Raw genomic sequence first — 23572 nt, forward strand, 5'->3', positions numbered from 1 at the left:
TTAATGAAATTTCATCACTGGAGCCATTGTGTTTAGTAAGGACAAAATTTAGGAATTCTTAGAAGTTGAATCAATTTTTTTCTTCCCTGTACGTCTCTTCCCAAACACACGTATCCTGTGGTATAAAATTATCGTAAAATGTGTAGGCCGGGCACAGTGACTCATGCCTGTGATCCCAGTACTTAGGGAGGCTGAGGCAGGTGGATTGCTTTGAGCTCAGGAGTTCAAGACCAGCCTGGGCAACATGGTGAAACCCCATCTCTACTAAAAATACAAAAATTAGCTGAGCATTGGTGGCTCATGCCTGTAGTCCCAGCTACTTGGAAGGCTGAGGCAGGAGAATTGCTTGACTCTGAGAAGCAGAGGTTGCAATAAGCTGAGATTGTGCCACTGCACTCCAGCCAGAGACAGAGTGAGACCCCATCTCAAAAAAGAAATATGTGTGTGTGTGTGTGTGTGTGTGTGTGTGTGTGTGTGTGTGTGGTATACAAGTATTTGGATTGCATGAAAAGCAATCTGTTCCTCACACAAGTGCGTTCAATCTCTAAGCTACAGAATTCCATAATTATCCCATCCTATGAACTTCCTTTATTCCATCTCTCCTCTGTCTTATCACTGCTTTATATTATTTGTGAGCATGTTATTTTCCCTTTAATTGCCCATCGATTTTCCTGTGCAGGTTTTACTAGTTAGATGTATATCCCCCAAAGTCCCAAAGTTTAACTCTACGTTTGGTAGATGCTTAATGCAATTTTGCAAAATAGATTTTTACTTAAAATTACAGTGGAATTTCAATATGCGCTCATCCTTGTTTCGGTTATGTATAGCAACATCACACTTTAGAAGCCCTGCATCTAGGCCGGGCGCGGTGGCTTAAGCCTGTAATCCCAGCACTTTGGGAGGCCGAGGCGGGTGGATCACGAGGTCAAGAGATCGAGACCATCCTGGTCAACATGGTGAAACCCCGTCTCTACTAAAAAATACAAAAAAATTAGCTGGGCATGGTGGTGCGTCCCTGTAATCCCAGCTACTCAGGAGGCCGAGGCAGGAGAATTGCCTGAACCCAGGAGGCGGAGGTTGTGATGAGCCGAGATCGCGCCATTGCACCCCAGCCTGGGAAACGTGTAAAACTCCCTCTCCAATAATGAAATGAATTTAAAAAAGCCCTGCATCTAAGCTTAATAAATGGGATCAAATATTACTAATATGAATGTTTCAAACCAATCTCCAGAAAAATAGTTTTTTTCCAAATAAATTCATTTCATTATTGTTATGGAATTTGAAATTTACCAGATTAATAAACAAAGCCCTGAGTCATAACGGTGGTGTAAGGTTGTATTATTGTTCAAATATTTGATGACTCCCCTGGTGGGACCTTGCAGGATATCATATCACTCAGATCAGTCTTCTCCATGTGACTTGCAATGTCCCTCTCTTTAGGAGGATTATACATCACAGTGTGTGACTTGCTTTAGTGAACATCTTATGAGGGGAGATGATGAATATCACTTCTGCGTGGAAGCTTCAAGAGCCAGCAGGAGTTTTATTTTTCTCTCTTTTCTTTCAACCAATGATACCTACAATATATCAGATGGAGGCTGACCCATTAGTATGGGTTCATCAGGTCTAGAGGGAAGATAACATGGACAGGAACTACAGCTGACCCATAATGGACAGTAAGGTGATAAATAAATCTTTCTTTTTTGATAAGCAACTAAGATTGGGGGATGTCATTTTTTTTTTTAACCGCAGTGTAGCTTAGCCTAAGCTGACAGATACATAAGTGTTAAGAGAGATAGAATTCCATTTACTTGCATTTACATTATGAATCCCAGTAAGGTTGGACTAGATAATCTGTAAGACACCAACTCCTTCTAACTTAGAAAAGGAATTTATTAGGGGAGATATTAAGTAGCTTTTAGAGGCAAGGCTGGAGTTTGGGGAGTGGGCAGGCACCAAAGAGAGTCCAGGAGGCTGGAGCCATAGCCATGGCCAGAACGTAAATGACCTGATTAAGATGCTGTCACTGTTAGGTACTAGAAACTGCCACTGGCATTCTGGACACTAGCACCATTGGTGGTCACTAGATACTAGAGGCTACCACTACCTGTGCCAGAATGAACTCTGAACTAATCCAGCATCTCTGTGTTGCTTACCCAAGACTCAACTCTTCAAAGAGAGTATTTGATTGGCTAGTCTTGGGTCTTGTGCCTGTATTTTTGTTGTCAGGGTACTGGAAGAGCAATTGTCTCTCCATTGGGACTTTTACAATGAAAAGACTCACAAGATAGTTGGTTTCTTAAGTGTCAGAAGGACCTTCTGATGCTAAGCAAACTGCATTCCCCACAAAAGACAAATATCCCCACAAACAAAGAAGATAAGCAAACTGGGCTAGGTGTGGTGGCTCACACTTATAATCCCAGCATTTTGGGAGCCCGAGGTGGGCAGATAACCTGATGTCAGGAGTTCGAGATAAGCCTGGCCAACATGGTGAAATCCCGCTGCTACTAAAAATACAAAAATTAGCCCGGTGTGGTGGCGTGCACTTGTAATCCCAGCTACTCGAGAGGCTGAGGCAGGAGAATCGCTTGAACCCTAGAGGTGGAGGTTTCAGTGAGCCAAGATCATGCCAGAGCATTCTGGCCTGGGCGACAGAGCGAGACTCTGTCTCAAAAAAAAAAAAAGAAGATAAGCAAACTTTACAACTTTACAACTTCTAATCTGTATTTCCATTATGGGGTTTGATATGGTTTGGCTGTGTCCCCACCCAAATCTCATCTTGAATTGTAGCTCCCATAATCCCCACATGTTGTTAGACACAATGTTTAAGATGTGCTTTCACTCCTCTTTTGCCTTCTGCCATAATTGTGAGGCCTCCCCAGCCATGTGGAACTGTGAGTTCATTAAATCTCTTTTTCTTTATAAAGACCCAGTCTCAGGTTTGTCTTTTTTAGCAGCATAAGAACACAATAATACAGAGGTATAACATAAGCAATGTAGTACAAATGATTGTATTCGTATTGAAAGTGTATGTGATGGATTGACATATTCTAGTCCAGTGCTGTCTGATAATTTCTGTGCTGATGCACATGTTCTGTATCTACTCCATCAATTGGGTAGCAACAAGCCATAGGTGCCTATTGAGCAGTGCAAATGAGGCTAATATGACTTAGGAATTGAATTCTTAATGCTATATCTTTTTAATTGGTTTACGTTGAGATTTAAATAGCCACATGTGCATAGTGGCTACCATATTGGACAGCACAGTTTTAGTCCATTCAGACACCACACCTAATTTTCTCCAAGAAGGTCTTCACTCTTTTTGTGTTAGATTTATTCCTAAATATTTTATAATTTTGTTATTGAAGTTAATATATTTTTAAGTTGATGTTTCCTGTGTTTGTTCAAAAAATTGAACTTATTTTTGTTAACCACTTTTTATCTAGCCACCTTGTTAAACCCTTTCAATGATACATTTTCTACAGAGTGATCTGGATTTTCCAATCACATTGTTTGTGTTTAATAAGTTTTGTTTCTCCCTTTGCAGTCCTCACACTTGTTTGCTTTTATTTCTGTGTGCTAGGACCTCGCATGCAATGTCAAAGAGAGTGGTTGCAGCAGACATTCTTATCTTTTTTTTTCTGTTTTAAAGAGCATACATAATGGATTTTAACCATTAAGAATGATGTTTGATATAGATTTTTTTTTTTTTTTTTAGACGGAGTTTCGCTCTTGTTGCCCAGGCTGGAGTGCAATGGCGCGATCTCGGCTCACCGCAACCTCCGCCTCCTGGGTTCAGGCAATCCTCCTGCCTCAGCCTCCTGAGTAGCTGGGATTACAGGCACACACCACCATGCCCAGCTGAATTTTTGTATTTTTAGTAGAGACGGGGTTTCACCATGTTGACCAGGATGGTCTCGATTTCTTGACCTCGTGATCCACCCGCCTCGGCCTCCCAAAGTGCTGGGATTACAGGCGTGAGCCACCGTGCCCGGCCTGATATAGATTTTTAGTAGATATTCTTTATGAGGTTAGGGAAGCCTCTTCTATTCCTGGTTTGCTAAGAGGTTACTTATCACAAATGAGTGTTGAATTTAATCGAATGAATTTTTTCTTCATCTATTGAGTTGACTGCATGTTGTTTTCCCTTTGAACTGTTCATGTTAAACTACCCTTGCATTCCTGAGATATATCCAAATTAGTCATTACCAATGATGAAATTCTATTGTTTTCTCTTATTAGTCACTTCTTCCTCCCTCTTTGCATGTCTAATACTTTTTTATTGCATGCCAGACATAGTATATAAATGAAACAGAAATGCTCCACATAATGTCTTCTACCAGTGAGAATTCCCCCTTTCCTCTTTTAGGCAGATAGAGTGAGGGATTTATCAAACTTAATTAGGGATTTTGTTTAGCTAGAGCCTAGCTGTAGCTGTGACTAGGATCCAGCACCAGCTTGGATTATTTATACTCCTGTGGATGGAGTAAGGTTAGCGAAGGTGAGAGGATAAGAAGCTGGTTATGTCAGGATGATGGCGATCTCAGCTCTTAAAAGGTAAAGAAAGCTGCAAATGAGCACTGTGTATTTAGATAGAATACCATAAGAGGCTGGAAGAGGAACACTTTAGCATCAGTATCCTCAGTCTTAGGAGCAGTACACTTGGTTTTGGACACGTCTGTGTGGGCTTATGTCTGAAGGAAATAGTTGCCAAGGTAACTGGACTTTTGTTTTGCGCTATTATAGCCTAAGGCAAAGATTACGTTGTGAGGCCTTATGAAGTACTTTTAACGGTTTCTTAACATTGCTTCATTGAAAAACTTCCACTTATTGCCCAAAATAATATTATAACATGAAATCCAAAATTTAAATACAAATTACTCAGAATCCTACTGCCATAATAATTCAACTGCTTTGATTTTCCTTGTTGCTTTCCATTCTTTTGTTTATAAACACTCATGTACACACTCATACACACACACACACACACATACTTTTTACATAATTGTATCTATGGTGTATATGTGATTTTCCTTCTATTGCTTTGAAGCTTAAGTTCAGTTTTTGACTCACATTCATCAGCAAATCAGCAAAGGGCTTGAATTCCCCACTTCATTCCTGAATTTTAATGCTTGTTCCATTTTGCCGTTTTTAATTAACTGAGTTAAGCTATATTTAGAGTGTCATCGAGAAAGTGCAGCACTATTCAACATACACATATTATTTTTAAGAGAATACATTAGATCTTGTATCGTTAGAGAAAACATTACAATTTTAAGTTCTTCCACCAGTTATGAAAATTTAATTATAGTAGTTTGCCTGTTTTCTTTATTTAGACAGATTTATTGAAAGCTGCTATATGCTATTTGTGGCCTTGTTTACAAAACTTGCACCACTCTTTCCAAAGCCCTTCCCACTGCTGCCTGCTCATTCTTAGGGCTCGGCCTGAGTCACCTCCTCATTCCTGTCTTCTTTGGTATTATCACCCGATATTCCCATCTACTGGGCCTTGATTATTTTCTTCAAGGCCCTGAGTCCTTTTGTAACTACACATTTGTTTAGTTACTTATTGAATGTCCCCTCCAATGTTCTCTAAGCTCTCCTAGGAAAGGAACTGAATCTATTTTGTTCACCAAGATAAAGTCCTATAACATTTTTTAAAAAGCTGGTGGATGAGAGCCAAAGTGTGGAGGAGAGTGGTTGTCCTCAGAGAAGAGGATGGTGGCTGGGGACATCCCCTGAATTCCTCCCGTGTCTTATTCACTACTGTATTCTCAGCACCTAGCACAGTGTACACACTCAATATACATTTGTTGAATAAATAAGTATTAACATGAATTGAATTTTCATTTCCTGCAAATCTTAAAATCACCCAAGGGAAGAGACAGTAAATGTATGTCTATGCTGCAGGCATTGATTTGGGTGAGTGTGGTGGTTACCCACAAACTTGACAGGCGTGAGTTGTGTTGGATTCTGCCTGCCATGCCCTCCTCCCTTGTGACAATGTGTAGGCTGACAAAAGGAAGGACGGCAATGGCTTTTGACACCCAGGTTGCCATTCGACAGCATCCACTGGATAGAATTCATGGAACTAATGAAATCTATTTGGTTGAGGGACAGAATTTTCATTTGCTCACATCAATCTGAGTCCAGAAATTCTGAAATTTGCTCACTGGTGATATGTAGGTTAAAGATGATGCTCCTATGCATTTTTGCTTGAGAACTCCTTTTTAAGTGGAGCAGTGAAGAAATCTGATTTCTGGCATTTCCTCATACATTTAAATTTTATCTGACTTAAGAATCATTATCAAAAGTTCTGTATTAGTGCAGGAAACATGTTGAACTTAGTTTCCAGGCAAACTGGATAAGTGTGGCATTGGTTTAAAATATCGAAGATGTATATATTATACAAATAGGTAAGTATATAAATAAATGCATTATTAAATATTGCAATGAATGTTGGAAAGCTATGTATTATAAAAAATGCTTCCTCAACTAAATAGGGATTTTTCTTCCATATACTATTTGCCAGTGTTCTTTTTTATTTAACATTATATGTTGTTATAAATTTTCACTCTGGTTTGACTTTAAAGCCAAATATAACAAATTTTGAGTTACATAAAATATTTTATGTATATTTTATGCTTTTCTCCTTCTTAGTACAGCTATAAAAGAACATTTATGCAATATTATGACCAAATCTCTTATTTGGCCAAATGACTTAAGAAAAATATCAAATTTGTGACCATTTAAATATGTAATATAATGGTGAAATGGCCTACAACTGAGTTCTGTGTTTTTCCTTGTATGTGAAAGTAAAAGCAGTTCAATTACCATTAGTATCTACTGTACCTGAGTCTAGGGCCCACTTACTTGTAGGCTTTTTTGTTGTTGTTGAGACAAAGTCTCACTCTGTTGCCCAGGCTTGAATGCAGTGGCATGCAATCTCAGCTCACTGCAACCTCTACCTCCTGGGTTCAAGTGATTCTCCTGCCTCAGCCTCCCAAGTTGCTGAGATTACAGGTGCGCACCACCATGCTCAGCTAATTTTTTTGTATTTTTAGTGTAGATGGGGTTTCACCATGTTGGCCACGTTGGTCTCGAACTCCTGACCTTGTGATCTGCCTGCCTCAGCCTCTCAAAGTGCAGGGATTACAGGCGTGAGCCACCATGTCCGGCCACTTGAAGCTTTTCATCAGAGATGTCAGAAGTGATTTCTTTCAGTCTCCAGGTTGAGATAGGGTATTAACTCCCAGTACTCATAGTAATAAGTAGGTGTCATTTAAATAAAAGAATCATTTATGCATAGCAACTTTGGCCTCTTTCTCTTCCATGAATGATGCATTGGTGTTTACAGAATATAAAGATGAAAATCCTCATTAGATGAAGGGAGTCAAACTAGGTAGGTTCTTGAATGTTTTCATCAAGGAAGAAGTTTATGGAGCAAGAGAGATAGAGACTGTCTATCCTACTTGCATTAGCTTACCAACCACACACATCCAACAACAAAAATCCCCCAAACTTGCCATTCAAAGAAAAATCTTTTGACCCACTCTACTCTTGCACTGATATAGACATGAGGTTAATAAGTGAGTGGTGGAAGAGACCGCAATATACTAACATTCTTAAATATCAGTTGGCTAGAATCCAACTGATGGTTATTTTAGAAAAAGTAACTTTCCTTATTCTTTCTTCAGTTACTGTAAGCTACACTCAAATATGTTTGAATGCCTTCTTGCATTTTGGAACAGCCTAAGAGTCACTCATGGAACCTTCTTAGGTCATTTTTATGAAAGCTGTTGAGTTTCTCAAGGTTCGCTTTAACTCAAAATTCAATAATTTCATGAGATCACTTGTTACTAGCTGGTTGGTATTAGCAGTTGCAAAGATAAACTCCTATTCCATCATTCCTTGACTATGGTTAGGATGTATGATTTTCAGGTGGCATTTCTTTAATTACCCTGTGGATTGCTTGTTGCAATTTGACCCAAATACATGTCTTTTTTTCTACTGGAAAATTAATTCTAATGTTTATATATAATGCTTTACTGTGTACTTTTAATATGTATTTTAAAACAAGATAACGTATATCTCTTCTTCCTCCCAATTTAACGGATTTGCATTTTATAGACATTTATACAAATTTCCTTGGGGAAATGAAGTGCAGATCAGAAATATATTTCTGTTTATGAGAAAAAAATTATTTAAGCTTATGTGTCAATTTCAGAAGTACTCTAAAATTGCCTTTTTAATTTGTGAGGAACTTTCTCAAATATGACCTTTGTAGTGCTGAATGAAAAGTAATTTCCTGAAAATGACTCCCCAAAGAGCTGGAGATTAAATTGTTGTGGCCCCCAACATCATAAAAGTGAGATCTTTGTCCTGGAAAATAAACAGACTAAATCTTTTTTTAAAAACCTTTTATTTTAGGTTTAGGGTTACATGTGCAGGTTCGTCACGTGTAAACTGCCTGTCGAGAGGGCTTGGTGTACAGATTATTTAGTTATCCAGGTAATAAGCATAGTACCTGATACCTAGTTTTTTTCTGCTCGGTTCCCTCCTCACACACTCCACCCTCAAGTGGGCCCGGTGTTTGTTGTTCCTCTCTATGTGACCATGTGTTCTCATCATTTAGCTTCTACTTATAAGTGAGAACATGCGGTATTTGGTTCTCTGATAAACTAAATCTGTCTTACAAAATGTATTGAGATGTCCCTAAGAGTCCCTCTCCCCTGTAGGGTTCAGTATCATAGGATTCTGCACTCAGCTTCATACATAAAGCAAGGACTTAAGGAGAGCTTCTCTAATACCACCTTTTGCATCATCGCTTTCTATTCAGAGAGACAGAGGCAGTATTTTAACAAGATTAAAGGAAAGTTTTAATAGCTTCATTTTAAAAGTTGTTGTTTTTCCACAATATCACAACTGTTTTCATTTTTCATCTACCTGTTTGTTCTTTGTCAGTGTGCCTAGTCGTTTTTATCGTTGTAATCACGACATCCTGTCTCATGAGTTCTGTTTATTTCCACTTTATATAAACTTTCAAAATGACAGTTATTTCGTACTCGCTCTCGCCCGAACGCAGACTGGAGGACCCACGAAGAGCAATCGACTCGAAGGAAAAGTACGATTCAGGCCTCGCCTGCTTGGGTTCCACCTCCCCCGGGCCCCTCTCCCAAGGTCTTGGCCGCCGGACCCCGCCTTCTAGGCCCCGCCTCCCAGGGCCCCGCCCCACTTTTCCCCTGGCCCCGCCCCGGCCCGTCGCCATGTTGTTCCCTCCGCGCTGGACGGGAGCAGCTGGAGCTGGAGCCTGGCTGCGCTACCGCCGCCACCTCCTGCTTTGCAGGTCCCCGACCCACCTCTCTGTCTTCATAGCACCCAGACGGGCCGACCCAGAGCTCCTGGGCAGTCTTCCGTGTGTCCGCGAGGTGAGCGGGACTCGGGACTCCTTCGGGGCCGGGCGGGGCGCGCGGGTATCGGGGTCTGAGGGGGCGGCTCAGGCCTCGGTCAGCTGGGGCAGGGTGCGGTGCGCGCGGGGCTACCGTGGGTCACAAGGCCGCCCTGGGTGAGGGGACGGCTGGTTGTCTCCCTGCCTCCTGTCTCACGCAGGAGGAAAGACGGGTCCCAGCATCCCCGGGGAGAGGAACACACATGGAAACACAACACACACACGGGGATGCACAGAAACACTAGAGAGGGAGGTACAAAAGCCCGGACACCCGTGCACATACACACGGAGAAATGCACGCAGTCACCTGGGAACACACGTACACGCCAGCCTTTCCCTAGCCACTCCGGGACACACATCCACACACTCCAAACCAAACGCTACACCCGAATGATTAATGTAGGGAAAACAAAGGCGCTCCCACGACTTGATTTTGGCGACCTCTGAAGTTCAGCCTAGCAGAACGTGCTTGTTCTTATGACCATTCGGGTAAGGAATTCGGAAAGTAAAGCCAGTCTTAGAGGATGCAGGCGTTTTGGAGGCATTATCTGATTCAGACACTGCCTAATGTTTCACAATTGCGTTCCCTTTTTTCTTCCAACTTAGTCAAAAGGCAAGATGAAAATTTTAAGTGCTGAACAAATAGTTGCTGGACGTATTGCCTTTTTTTTTTTTTTTTGGTAAGGGATGACACATCTCGTGACTACAGTTCTTTTGAGGAATAACTTTTCTGCTAGTTTCCAAATCGCCACGTGACCACAATCTTTTCATAGGATTTTAGCATCCTGATAAAAATCAATGGGCAGAATTTGATTGCTTTTTTAAAAAAAATGTGTTTGTCCTTCGTTCTCTGACACCATTGTAATGGAAAATCCCTACATTGCCTGTACTCTGAGAAGCTGTCCAGTGGAGCGCAACTAGAGATAAAGGAACCCAGAACGATTCAGTTAGGAACTTCTAAGAAGCCAGCCTTTACTTTTTCCTTTAGAAGATTATGAAGTTGTCATGATTGCTTCTCTAGAACTGTAGTATGTTGTTTGGATTCCTAAATCTAAGACCATGTTGTGGTAGTCTGGTGCTTTTAGTATTTTTGTGTCTGCTGGAGTAAATTCCTCGTTTATACTAAAAAGTTTGTCTTTTGGAGACTTTTGGGATCTGGGCATATTTTTTGTTTATTATTTGAAATGTTTGAGTCTAAGTAGAACATAATTGACTTTGACTCCAAGCCACATTCTTAGAGATAAGGGAAATACCTTAGTGCTATCACCGCTTTCCCAGCCTCTCTCATCTCTTTTGGTCTCTATCTCAACCATTTCTTCTAACTAGACTACAGTACTCTGGAGGCCTAAAGATAAGATCCTTAAGTTCTAGAAATTATTTATTTTAACCTCCCCTCATTTCTGACCATTTATTGGACACTCACTCTGGGGTGAATATTCTGTGCGTGTAAATCCTTCACATATATCATTTCATTTAATTTTCATAGCCTTTCTTCAGTAAGAGCTCCATGTTACAGATGAGGAATTTACGGGGGCATAGGAAGGTTCAGTCTGTTTTCCAAGCTGACCCAGGTTGTGATGGGGTGGGGCCGGAATTCAAAGCAGGTCTGGGTAATTTTAGAGTCGGAGTTCTCAACTGGAAGACAGGACAATTTTGTCCTCCTAGGACACATTTGGCAACACCTGGAGGCATTTTTGGTTCACACCTGGGGACAGGGAAGGTGCTGCTGACCTCTTGTGGGTAGAGGCCAGGGATGCTGCTAAACATTCTTTTTTTATTTTTATTTTTGTTATTTAATTTTTAATTTTTGCTGCTAAACATTTTATAACCTGCAGGACAGCCCCCCACAATTGTCTAGCCCAAAATGTCACTAGTGCCAGGGTTGAGAAACCCTGCTTTACAGCTGTTCCAGTAACCCCAGAGCTTACATTTCAGCTGCTTTTATACTTTTTCAAATGCAATATCATTTTCCTATTTGGGATACCTCATCATTTTAAGTGAGCAGGGGAAAATTCTCTTTACTGAGAAGCATATTCATTTGAAAGATGAAAGAGTGAGCAAATAATTTCTGGTAGCAGAATTTGTTTTTTTGTTGTAAGGTAAAAATGACAAAAAGAACTTAAGAGCTATTCAGAGCCATTAAAGTGGACTTAGAAAGTTTAGTTTCTGCATTATTTCAGTGGCCTGAACAGCCTGTGGGGCACTCATACAAAGGTGCTGATGAGAAGGGCAGTAGGGAGTCCCACCCTTCCTGAAGCTTACAGTCCAATCACAGTCCTAAGATTAGGTTCTGACAGCATCCTAGAATGGAATTTATTGCCTGGCCTACTCAAGGACAGGGGCCAGGTGTTAATTAAAAAAACAAAACAGGCTGAGTGTGGTAGCTCATGCCTATAATCTCAGCGCTTTGGGAGACCCACACAGGAGGATCACTTGAGCCCAGAAGTTTGAGACCAGCCTGGGCAACATAGTGAGAACCCCATCTCTACTAAAAATAATTTTAAAAAATTAGCCTAGATGAGTGTGGTGGTGCATGTCTCAGATACTCTGGAGGCTGGCAGAAGGACGACTTGAGCTCTGGAGTTCAAGGCTGCAGTAAGTCATGATTGCACCACTGCATTCCAGCCTGGGCAATAATAAGACCTTGTCACTAAAAAAAAATAATAAAAATAAAAACAGCTTCACACTTTGCACAGAAGGCATAGAAGTACATGTGTCATGGTGTTTACTGTGGGCAGACTTAGATGAAATGGGGAAAACTTGATGCGTTCGTTATAGTTTTGTATGATTAACCACGTGTGAATATTTACAAGAATCAAATTGAGAAGTCATTCTTGTTGAGCATAAAATTCATCCTTAAATTTCACCTCACTAGGCAAATAGTTATGCCTGCATTTTATCACTGGAATTGAGAAATAAATGATGCATTTTTTCATGGCTTTTCCATAACTTTCTGGTGTTTTCCAGTCTGTTTTTTTCATGCCTACCTAAGATCAGGCCTTTCAGAATATATGCTGCTTCATTCTGTTGACAGAATTAACTGTTGGGTGAACTTTGGGAGGGAGTGGTTGACCGGAGCAGTCAAAAAGGATCACATCTCTTTTTAGGCTTCACTTTGAATGTGTTATTCAGGCAATCAATATGGCGTCTTTTTGTTGGTAGCTTTGGCTTTTGACTCATGTCAGTACACAAGCATGTTCTTTGCTGATGAATCGATTTCTCTGCCTGTTATCAGGAGTTGTCTCCTATGGGGTAGGGAGGATGTTGAGTTACACATCAAAATGATTGCTAGTGCATACACATGGAGTCTAACAAAAGTGATGTGTTTTATTCTGGGAAGGGTCGAGAGAAATTCATGCCAGAATTGTCTTGTTTGATCATTAATTGGCTTGCTCCTCTGGCCAACTTAGGTCACCACATTTCCTCCTGGGTAAAATGAGATGGTTGTGCTTTATAATCTCTAGGAGACTATATGACACTAAGTAGAGACAGCAAATTATTAGCTTCCAAGTAGTTCTGCCCAGGCAATTTGTTGGTTAAGCAGCAGGAGGAAGTAAGCCAAATGGAAGTATGTGTGTGTTTGGGCAACACACCTAATTTGAAAGCTGTGTAGATAATAAATTCATTAGTCAAAACCAAGCATAAGAGAATAGGATTTGTGACTAAGCAGGCCATCAACAGAGAACATTTACTAAGGACTTTTTTGTAGAGGAGTGAGGATGAACTCAAAAAATGTCTCAGTGAGTTTGGTGGAAAGGTATGATGCAGTTGGAAGGTGAGGATGTTTGAGGGAGGAGACCTGGAGCCACCTAGGTGTGTAGGCAGATGGGATGGAGGTCAGAGGCGGTCCCAGTCCATGTTGCCAGAGAGCCCAGGGGTGCCAGGGCTAGTTAGATAACTTGGAGGAGAAATCTCTGTTTCTCAACATGACACTTGATACTGTGCATGTTGTGAAGCTCTGTGCTCTGGGTATTTCCACATTCTGGATTTTTCTAATCCTTTTTATTAATTTTTGACCATGGTGATTTCAGGTGTTAGAACACTGTTACTTATGAACACGGTGAGGACGACTAGATGTAAATGACTGTAAGGTAACAGCTAGATCTGCATGAGGTGGAGAGAGACTGGGTGTGTATTTTGGAAAAAAACATGCAGCGGTGAAATAGGCTGTCCAGGCTTCACATTCTGGCTGCTCAGAAGCCAGCTCATTGCATTCTCCAGGAGCTCTCTGAGAGTCTGTGGACACAGACTCCACTTTTGTCTTAGGCTTGACTTGTACAAATGTATTCTGTTGTTTGACAGGGGATAGAGAAACACTATAGAACAACTGGATACATTCATTTCATTACCACAATCTTTATCCAAGTGTGACAGATAGCAAAACAGTATAAAGGAGTTGAACTAACTACTCTATTTTAATTCCAAGTTTGCGTGAATTAGATTAGATTTTTGGGTACAGAATCTAAGGTAATTTCCAAAAGGTTAGTTCCCATGAGACTGTCTGTGTTCTCAGTGTTAGAAAAACCTGGGGGGAAAAAAGCCTTACAGACTCCCGTTTCTAGAACTTTCTGTGCAGAACTCTAACAGATAGAAGTATTTATGCAGCTAGGTGACTGTTCTGGACTGTGCAGTTTCACACCTGTGTATTTGATCAGATGTACATACCTGGAAATACTTAGATAATGTAGTTGGAAGTCAGATGAGAACTGCCTGAGGACTACCCATTGGTAAATGCAGATGTTCCTTGGAATGAGTGCTAGTGTTCTTAAATAAAATTAAAAAATAGTTGTTTGGGAGCAAACAACTGCCACCCTCATAATCCACTTTAATTTGTGCCCAGTACTTGATTTTTATCACAGCAGTCCTGGAAAACCTAGCTCCATGATGATACAATGTCATCGAAAGGAATGCGGCACAATCTAACTCCCCTCCAGTGTGGTGCCCTACAAATGTCAAGTATCTATGTTTTCCTCAGAAATGTAAACTAGCCTGCCCTGCCCCTGTAAATTTGCCATGATGCTTTGGGGCACATCAGCACGCAGTTTGGGAACCTCAAGATTAGAAGTTGGTATTACTGGCTCTAGTTTATGGACTACAAGGTTTAGCGGTAAGGAGAAAAGGCATCAAAGTCTGTTTTTAATTCTCCATCCCCCCTTCCGATATCTGTAAGTTTTTCCTCTGGGCCCCTCATTTCCCCTAGATCTTTGCAGTTTTGGGATGCTACCCTTTAGTTGGTAAGCTGAGGGGAGGGGCATACAGAGAATGGGGATTGCAGTTCAGGTTTCCTGTGCAGGCGGTCCCTCCATCTCCACTTCCCTTTGTTTTTTCTCCCCATTTTTTGCTGCGTGCAATTCTTTAGCAAGTGGGTCTGCTAGGGTGGCACAAGGATGTGGGTTATGGAATCTACTGCTTCCATTGTCTCTTTCCTCTGTCACTCCCAGACCATTTGCTTTCCATGTTCTAAATTTTGTTGCTGTCTTGCATCTACAATTGTTCTTTCTTGGTGTCCTTTTTGGATTTATACCTTATATAGACCTTTTTTGTCACTAGGTGGGAGTGAAGATAACACATACTTGACCTGCCCTATTTAATTAGATCTGGGAAGTTATTTAGTCTTTGTGGACTTCTGTTTATTGATCTATAAAACATAGATCATAGTGTCCAACTTGCAGGTGATTTTAAGAAATGCTGGGTACCTAGTAGATATTGAGTTAATAGTGGCTGCTAATATAATTACAGCCATAGCATTTATTATTTGAGCAAGCAAGGCAATGGCAGTAAGTAGTGTGGAAAGTGGACACATTTCATGTGTGGCTGATTGAAGGGGGTAAGAGAAAACAAGAAAGAGATTTTCGAAATGGAGAAAATAATTCGCTCGGTTTTAGATATGTTGAATTTGAACTACCATCAAGGTACCAGATGAACATATTATACAAGGGGTTTCAAATTCTTTTGGAGGTGGACTTTAGGAATCACTGATTTTTTTTTTTTTTTTTTTTTTTTTTTGAGACAGAGCCTCACTTTGTTGCCCAGGCTGGAGTGAAGTGGCACGATCTCGGCTCACTGCAACCTCCGCCTCCCAGGTTCTAGCAATTCTCTGCCTCAGCCTCCCAAGTAGCTGGGATTACAGGTGCCCACCACTATGTCCAGCTAATTTTGTATTTTTAGTAGAGATGGAGTTTCGCCATGTTGGCCAGGCTGGTCTCGAACTCCTGACCTCATGATCCACCCGCCTCAGCCTCCCAAAGTGCTGGGATTATGGGCGTGAGGCACTGTGCCGGTCCGGAATCACGGATTTTTATAGCCCAGAGAGATATCTGGAAACAGGTAAGGGTTTCAATCTTGTGAAATAGCTTCATGAAGAGCTTGTCAGGAAAAGGAGCTGTCTAGGTTGAAGAAAGCTAAGGGGCCAAGGAGGAGAGAAAGCAGAACCTATTATCAGAGTGGTTTTGTGGACAATTAGGAAACGTTTTCAAGAGGATCACTGCCAGGCTGTTTGGACCTGTTAGAGCCAGTAATAGGTAGTGAGCCTTGGCTCAGACTTGAAGGTCTCTGCTGTGCCTCTAGCTAGATATGTGATCCTCTGTAAGATACTTTCCTAATTAGGCCTCTGTTTCCTTATTTGCTTTTGAGGCAAGGCTCAGTGTCACACCTGTAATCCCAGCACTTTGGGAAGCCAAGAAAGAAGGCTTGCTTGAGCCCAGGAGTTGAAGACCAACCTGGGCAAGAGAGTGAGACCTTATCTCTACCAAAAAAAAAAAAAAAAAATTAAGCCTGGCGCTGTGGCTCACACCTGTAATCCCAACGCTTTGGGAGGCTGAGGCGGGTGGATCACAAGGTCAGGAGTTAAAGACCATCCTAGCCAAGATTGTGAAACCCCATCTCTACTAAAAATACAAAAAAAAATTAGATGGGCATGTTGGTGCATGCCTGTAATCCCAGCCACTCAGGAGGCTATGGCAGGACAATTGCTTGAACCTGGGAGGCGGTGGTTGCAGTGAGCCGAGATTGCACCGCACTTCAGCCTGGGTGACACAGCGAGACTCCGTCTCAAAAAACAAACCAAAAAAATGCCAGGCTTGGTGGTATGCTCCTGTAGTTCCATCTCCTCTGGAGGCTGAAGTGGGAGGATCATTTGAGCCTGGGAGTTTGAGGTTGCAGTGAGCTATGATCATGCCACTGCACTCCAGCCTGGGTGGTAGAGAGAAACTCTCTCTCTCTCTCTCTCTCTCTCTATATATATATATATGGACAAGACCAGAACAGACCAGAATAGGTACCCTTCCAAGATTTTAGTTCATGCACATCCAGACAGATGGCTACACCTGAGAGAATTCACTGTCTACTAGCTGGGCCTCAGGTGGAGATGCTGGTCAAACTTGCAGGTGTTTTCTAGAAGTGTACACAATAAAGTCCTGAGAGAAGCACTTTTCCCTGTATTCACCTTAGGGTTGTGTGTGCCTTAGGACATTCAGATGAGGACTGAGAAAAAGCCATTGGATTGACTATTAGGAGGTCTTTGGTGACTTTTGCTGACAATCAGGGGAAAGGAGGGGGTGGGAAGCCTGGTGTCCTATAAGCTGAGCAGAGAGTTAATCAGGCTTGCAGGCAGATTGAGAAATGGGTAGTGATGGCAGAGTGAGGCTGGGTTTGGAAAGCTTTTTGTGAGAAAAGTCAGTTTCAACACTTCTACAGGGGCAGACCTGGGGGATCATTGACAAAGTAACAGGTTGGATAAACTGAACTTAATGAAGAGCTGCCTGCAGTGTTGAGCTGGTGACAGCTTCTCTGCAGAATGGTATTTGGGAGCCTCTAGTCTAGTTGAGTCCTATATGCCAGACATAGCTGCCCCTCTTTAAATATATCTTCTTAGGAAATCCTCACTCCTTGTAGTTAACTTCTCTAACAGTCAAGAAGTTTCCCTTTGCTGTGGCTCCACGCCTGTGGAGCCCCTCAATGAGTTTGTATAGTTCTTCAAGCCCTAGGTTTGTCTGCTGTAAATTAAAGACTTTTGGTTTCTCATGTAACTGGAAGGGAGGCCTCAGAACCTGTGTTTCTTTAAGTGATAGCAGAACATTGCAGATTATTTTTGATTAGTGTTTTGCTGCTTTTATGTTTTTTTCTGACATATATATTCCAATTCATTCTTTTCATAATTTTTCTTCCTGAAATATCTACCTGTAATTCCCCATGTTCGTGACTTTTATCTATTTCTTTGCATTTTAATTCTGTCTTCCAAAGTGCACTCTTTTCTTTAATGTCAAAAAGTATTGTAAGTGCCTTTTACAGGTAAGTGCTTTATCACAGGTAGATTTATGTTTGGTTCTTAAAACTTAAGGAAAACAAAAAATCAAAACATTATCCTCACTTCTCAGGATTAGCAGTTTCCCATGAGTAAGGCTGTTCACTGAACCATCACAGTTTATGGTCAAAGTGTAATATTCATAAAAGTCTCATGGGTGAGGGAGAGAAAGGAAATAGTGCTAAAGACAAAAGGTCTTGAAGGGTGTTATGAGCTATAGAAATGGATCACACATAACATACAAATGATGCAGGCATGTAGCAATCATTTCTTGGTGTCCAGACTCCTTTAAGATCTGATGAAACCTTTTTTGTTCTTTCCAGAAAAAAGCACAAGCACACAAGCTTCCACCCATGCTCTCATCCTTATTTCACATGTGATTCTAGGGTGTGTGTTTTCCCCCTGAAGCTCATTGATGGACTCCCAATTAACCATGCTGTAGGCCTGCACTGTCCAACACGGTTCCCACTAGCCTCATGTAGCAATTTAAATTAGTTAAAATTAAATGAAAAATTCAGTTCTTCAGTTGGACCAGCTACTTTCCAGTGCTTGATAGTCACATGTGGTTAGTGGCTACCATATTGGACAGTGCAGATTATAGAACACTATCATCATTGCAGAAGGCTCTGTTGGATCCTGCTGCACTGCAATTTCATGATGGTTTAAGATTTAGTTCCATAAGTCTTTTTTTCCTTTTTTTTTTGCTTTTCCCACGTTTCCTACTTCCTCCCTTCCCACTCCCTCCTCCACTGTTAGTGATTTGTTAGCATAGCTAACTAGCTCCTTGTGGAACCCCTCAGTGAGTTGATATAGTTCTCCAACCCCTAGTGTTGTCTGCTGTAAATAAAATACATTTGGGTTCTTATTTAACTGAAAGAGAGGCCTCAGTTCTACAGAGGTGCCTTGTTTTAAGAAAAAAGTTAACATATTTCTTTTCTTTTTTGAGGTGGAGTCTGGCTCTGTTATCCAGGCTGGAGTGCATTGGTGTGATCTCGGCTCACTGCAACCTCCGCCTTCCAGGTTCAAGCGATTCTCTTGCCTCAGCCTCCTGAGTAGCTGGAACTACAGGTGCATGCCAGCACGCCCAGCTAATTTTTTTTGTATTTTTAGTAAAGATGGGGTTTCACCATGTTGGCCAGGATGGTCTCGATCTCCTGACCTCATGACCTGGCCACCTCAGCCTCCAAAGTGCTGGAATTACAGGCATCAACCACCACACCTGGCCAACATATTTCTGAAAAGTTAAATTAGATGATTCATCTTCAAAAAAAGTTACTGAATTGAAATGAGTTCTTTCCATAGAGGAGGTGCTCTGACATAGTGATAGTATGGTTTGATACACAGTTTTTCTCCTCTAGATGCCTGTGTTCTTGAGGTAATGCTCAGTGATTAACTAGATAGGACTAGATAATTTATTTCACCTTGGTAGATCTTGCCTCCAAGTTGGCCTATTCCTATGGTATTTTCTTTTCTTTCTTTTGCTTCTTCCTGCACAGTAAATATGGTATTTTCTGACAGTATTTTGCTTAGTTCTTGTTTATTTATTTGGTAACTTCTTTCTGTAGAGCTAGTACCCATTAAACATAATGACTTTCCTTGATTTGCTTCTTGCTCATAGATTTCCACAAGACAACCAGGAAGTGTTTAGAAACAAACAGTGGAACCAATTAGGCTGTTAAGTGAGACACGCCTAAATTAAGCTATAAGGAAACAAATACAGCTCGAGTGAAAATAGAAATAATTTTGAGATTATCTGTGCTTTTGTTTCCCTGATTTTCTTTGAACCTCATTTTCTCAAGCTATGAAGTGGAACGAAGTGATAAGTATGTGTCTAAGTAGGACACTCAGGGTGAATCCAAAGGAACTTGTGAATTTGACCAAAAAAAAAAAAGAAAAAAACTATTCCTAAATTTAAACCAGGAGTAATAAATTCAATATAAGTTTTTGGAGGGGGTTACAGAGTATGTGTTTTAAAATCTGAAGTTTTGAGAAGGCAGTTTACAAATGACGCCTGCTCTCCCTTTGGCAGCTTATTAAGGAATGTAGTAGTTTTTCAGCATTTGCCAGCTCCCTGTCGCAGTCAATCAATAGTACTTATTTTAAAGTAGGATTCTCATTGGGATTGCAGGTAAGAATCAATTTTTTTGTTCCTTCCCACACATTTTAATAGACCTCAAAAATAGAATGGGGGGAGAACTGATAAAGAATTTTGAGTACAGAAAGCACAAATAGAATAATAATAGAATAGCAAGAATAAAAGAGGAAGTAATATGCTTTTCATTCTCAATTTAGCATTTATTTGCACCTCACCAAATGTAGAGCATTGTACGAGAAGTGGCAGACCAAAAAAGGGACAAGTGAATGGATGGCATTAGGTGTTGTGTGTCCCTCCCAGGGAGCTGACATTGTAATTAGGAAACGACACATACACAACTGAAGGTGATTAGAGCACAAGTAAATGAGAGCTGTAATAGACACAGAAATGACAATGAGTGCAAAGAAAAGAGAAAGATTAGGTTGCTGGGGTGGCCCTGGCTTCTTGCATGAGGTGATCTGGACTAGGACTCTGATGACTAAGATTTTCATAACCGTGGAAGTAGGGAGGGGCCTCCCAGGCCAAGGTAACAGCCTGAGCAAAGATATGGACAGAAAATGCCAGTGATAGGTGTGGGGATGGTGAGTAGTAGGGATATAACTGGGACAGGCTTGTAAGTGACGTTGCATAGCTCTTTGAATGCCATGCTCAAAATCTTATATAATAATAATAATAATGAAGAAATAAATGACTCTAGTTATCCGTAACAATGGAGACAATTAGATCCAGGACCAATAAAAAAGTCTAACTTCAATAACTTCAGTCCACACACACAATCATATTGGAGATTTATATTCTTTTTGTTTTTGTTTTTGTTTTTTTGAGACAGAGTCTCTCTGTCACCCATGCCGGAGTGCAGTGGTACAATCTCAGCTCACTGTGACCTCTGCGTTTCCAATGATCCTCCTGCCTTACCTTCCCAAGTAGCTGGGACTACAAGCATGCACCACTACACCTGGCTAATTTTTGTATTTTTTGTAGAGATGGGGTTTCACCATGTTGCCCAGGTTGGTTCCCAAACTCCTGAGCTCAAGTCATCTGCCCATCTTGGCCTCCCAGAGTGCTGGGATTGCAGGCATGAGCCACCATGCCTGGCCAGCAGATTTCTATTCTTGGTGCTTGGTTGATGCTTTATATTCTTCCCCTTGATTTATTATAGTCTATGGCTTTGGAAGCCAGCAAGGAGTTGGAGAAGGCCAGAGAAAAGGGCACTACTGATACGCTATTCATGAACAATTGAGAGTATAAGATAAAGTACACAATAGAAAAGTTGGGAAAATAGTGTTATAAAAAGGAAAGAGTTGACATAAAATGTTCTTTTATCTTTTGAATTTTGAGGTATCTGTTGACAATGTGGTTCATTTTTTTTTACTGCCAGTGACCTGCTTATCCAGCTTCACATTTGGATTAGTGTATGACACATACAGCATATGTTGGTACCAGCACGTGGTATGAGAATCCTAAAGTAGTGTCTGTTGTACACGTAACTGATTTATTTAAAGGAATGCTGCTGAAGGGCCAAGGAGAACATTTGCAGCTCTAGTTGTGTAAATCTAGTTCTAGGGTCATATTTTTAATTCTTAGGAGATTTGCATATATATTTTCACATACAGTAAATTTTTTTTTCCGAGGCGGTGTCTCGCTCCGTCACCCAAGCTGGAGTGCAGTGGTATGATCATGGCTCACTGCAGCCTTGACCTCCCCAGGCTCAGTTGATCTTCCTACCTCAGCCTTCCGAGTAGCTGGGACTACAGGCCAATTTTTGTATTTTTTGTAGGGATGAGATTTCACCATGTAGCCCAGGCTGGTCTCAAACTGCTGGGCCCACGTGATCTGCCTGCCTCGGCCTCCCATAGTGTTGAGTTTACAGATATGAGCCACGGCACCTGGCTGAATTCACCCTTTTAAAGTATACAATTAATTGGTGTTTACAGTATATTCACAGAGTTGTACAACCATCACTGCTAATTCCAGAATATTTTTTATTACCACCCCCCAAAAAAAACTCCATACCCATTAGCAGTCACTCCTCCTTTACCTATCACCACCCCCGCCCCATCCCTTAGTAACCACGAATTTACTGTCTCCACATTTGCCTATTCTGAACATTTTATATAAATGGAATCATACAGTTGGTAGGCTTTTGTTCTGGCTTCCTTCACTTAGCATAATCTGAGGTTTATCTATATTGCAGCATTGCATGGATGTATGTCACATTTTACTTGTCCATTCAATTAATGGACTTTTTTTTTTCATTTTAGGGGAAGGTGGTTTGATAAATAGTATGGTTATGAATTTTTTTGGTGCAGTCTAAAACATTGACAATTCAGAAATGTGTGGACGTTTTTGTAATTGTATAGTACATGCCCATGTACTGTGAGTTTTTTAGAGAGCATGTTTTATTTTTATTAGACATAGTAGGCATGTCAGCTACAGAATTTCTTATGGTAAATGATAGAGGCACACACAGGATGGTTAGGAGTGCCGAGGATGGGGGTTCAGTTGGAGAAGTCCAGTAGGAGAAGTTCATGAGGAGGTGAGGTCTAGCTGCATCTACATGGGTGACTAGGAGTTAGACAGGTAAAGGGCCAGGGATTTGAAGGCAAACAAGGTAAAGCATGAAGTCATATAGTAAATATCTTACCGGAGGATCAAGTGTGAGGGACAACCACCCCAATTTTCAGTTGTAAGCCCATCTGACACTGTTAGTAGTGCTGAGGGATCATAGCAGCATCCATCCCAGCCTGTCCAAGGCCTTCCTCCCCCGCTCACCCACAGCCATTCTCCCATTGCATCCAGTTAGCTTTCTGGACTCCATATCTGACCAGGCCACCCACTGCTGAAGCTATTTCAGAGGCTCCCCATCATTCCTACAGGCAGAAATCCCTCCCGTGGCTTCTATACCCCTCCCTGCTCCAGGGCCTCTTCCTTCAGTCCCGTCTTTGTAGCATACTCTTCACTCTCCAGTCTCCCGGTGCTTGGGCCTACCTTGAGTTCTCCCAGTTCATGCCAGGGCCAGGCTTCTTTGGCAGGGCCTTGGTATGCATTGGTTCCACTTTCTGGTTCCTCCCCTCTCCTCCTTTCTCACAGTTTTCTCTTGCTCCTGGTGAGCTTAGCCTGTGGTCAAACCTACTTCCTCTGGGTCAAATCCTCCTCCAGTGAAATCAGACTTTGGTGAGGGCTGTGTTCTCATGGCAGCACGTGGCTAAAATGATCATGGAGACATTGCTTTGGATCACATCACACTAGAAACCGATGTACAGTCTCTCATTAACACAGTATAACATAGCCTGGTTTCCCTCTGGTGTTGGAAGTTACCTCTTTTTCCTTCACTGCAGCTCAGCAAGTGAAATAGTTGGCTCGTGTTACAGGATCGTGTTTGCAAGTAAATTAAGGCGCCTATGTGGCTGGACTCTCATCTACTCAGACAGCTCGTAAGATACTGGCACAGGGAACCTGAGTCAGATTGAGAGAGCCCCAGGTTTACACATTGTGCCTCCCACTCACTTAGGGAGATGGTGGGCAGAATCCCTTGCACTGTTTTAAATTGTTCTTTGATTTTTGGCTGAATGTGAATTGTTGTACTTTATACCATATACCTCTCATTTTGTGAGGTACAGTTGTGACTTAAATCCATTTTTGTGTGGATGTCACCCTCACCCAACTACAAGCTCCACAAACTTGGGACTGTGTATATGGCTTGTAACCTCAGAGTCTAGCTCATACT

The 23572-nt window shown here is 41.4% G+C and overlaps 1 protein-coding gene across 3 annotated transcripts in view; it reads left to right on the forward strand.

Annotated features, from left to right (window-relative positions):
* RAB9A (RAB9A, member RAS oncogene family) overlaps nucleotides 1–23572 on the forward strand; it is a 52992-nt gene that overhangs the window by 21138 nt on the left and 8282 nt on the right. The window contains exon 1 of one of the 3 annotated variants that reach the window (XM_032285913.1): nucleotides 9241–9428. The exons of 1 other annotated variant lie outside the window; for it this stretch is intronic. The gene's annotated coding sequence lies outside the window, so the exon portion shown is untranslated. Of the gene's footprint in view, nucleotides 1–9240; nucleotides 9429–23572 lie in introns of those variants that run through there. One more of the 3 variants, XM_032285911.1, reaches the window with a different exon arrangement.

This window comes from Sapajus apella, unplaced genomic scaffold (assembly GCF_009761245.1).
Source record: "Sapajus apella isolate SASKATOON/1434 unplaced genomic scaffold, GSC_monkey_1.0 scaffold17, whole genome shotgun sequence".
Classification (NCBI taxonomy): Eukaryota; Metazoa; Chordata; class Mammalia; order Primates; family Cebidae; genus Sapajus; species Sapajus apella.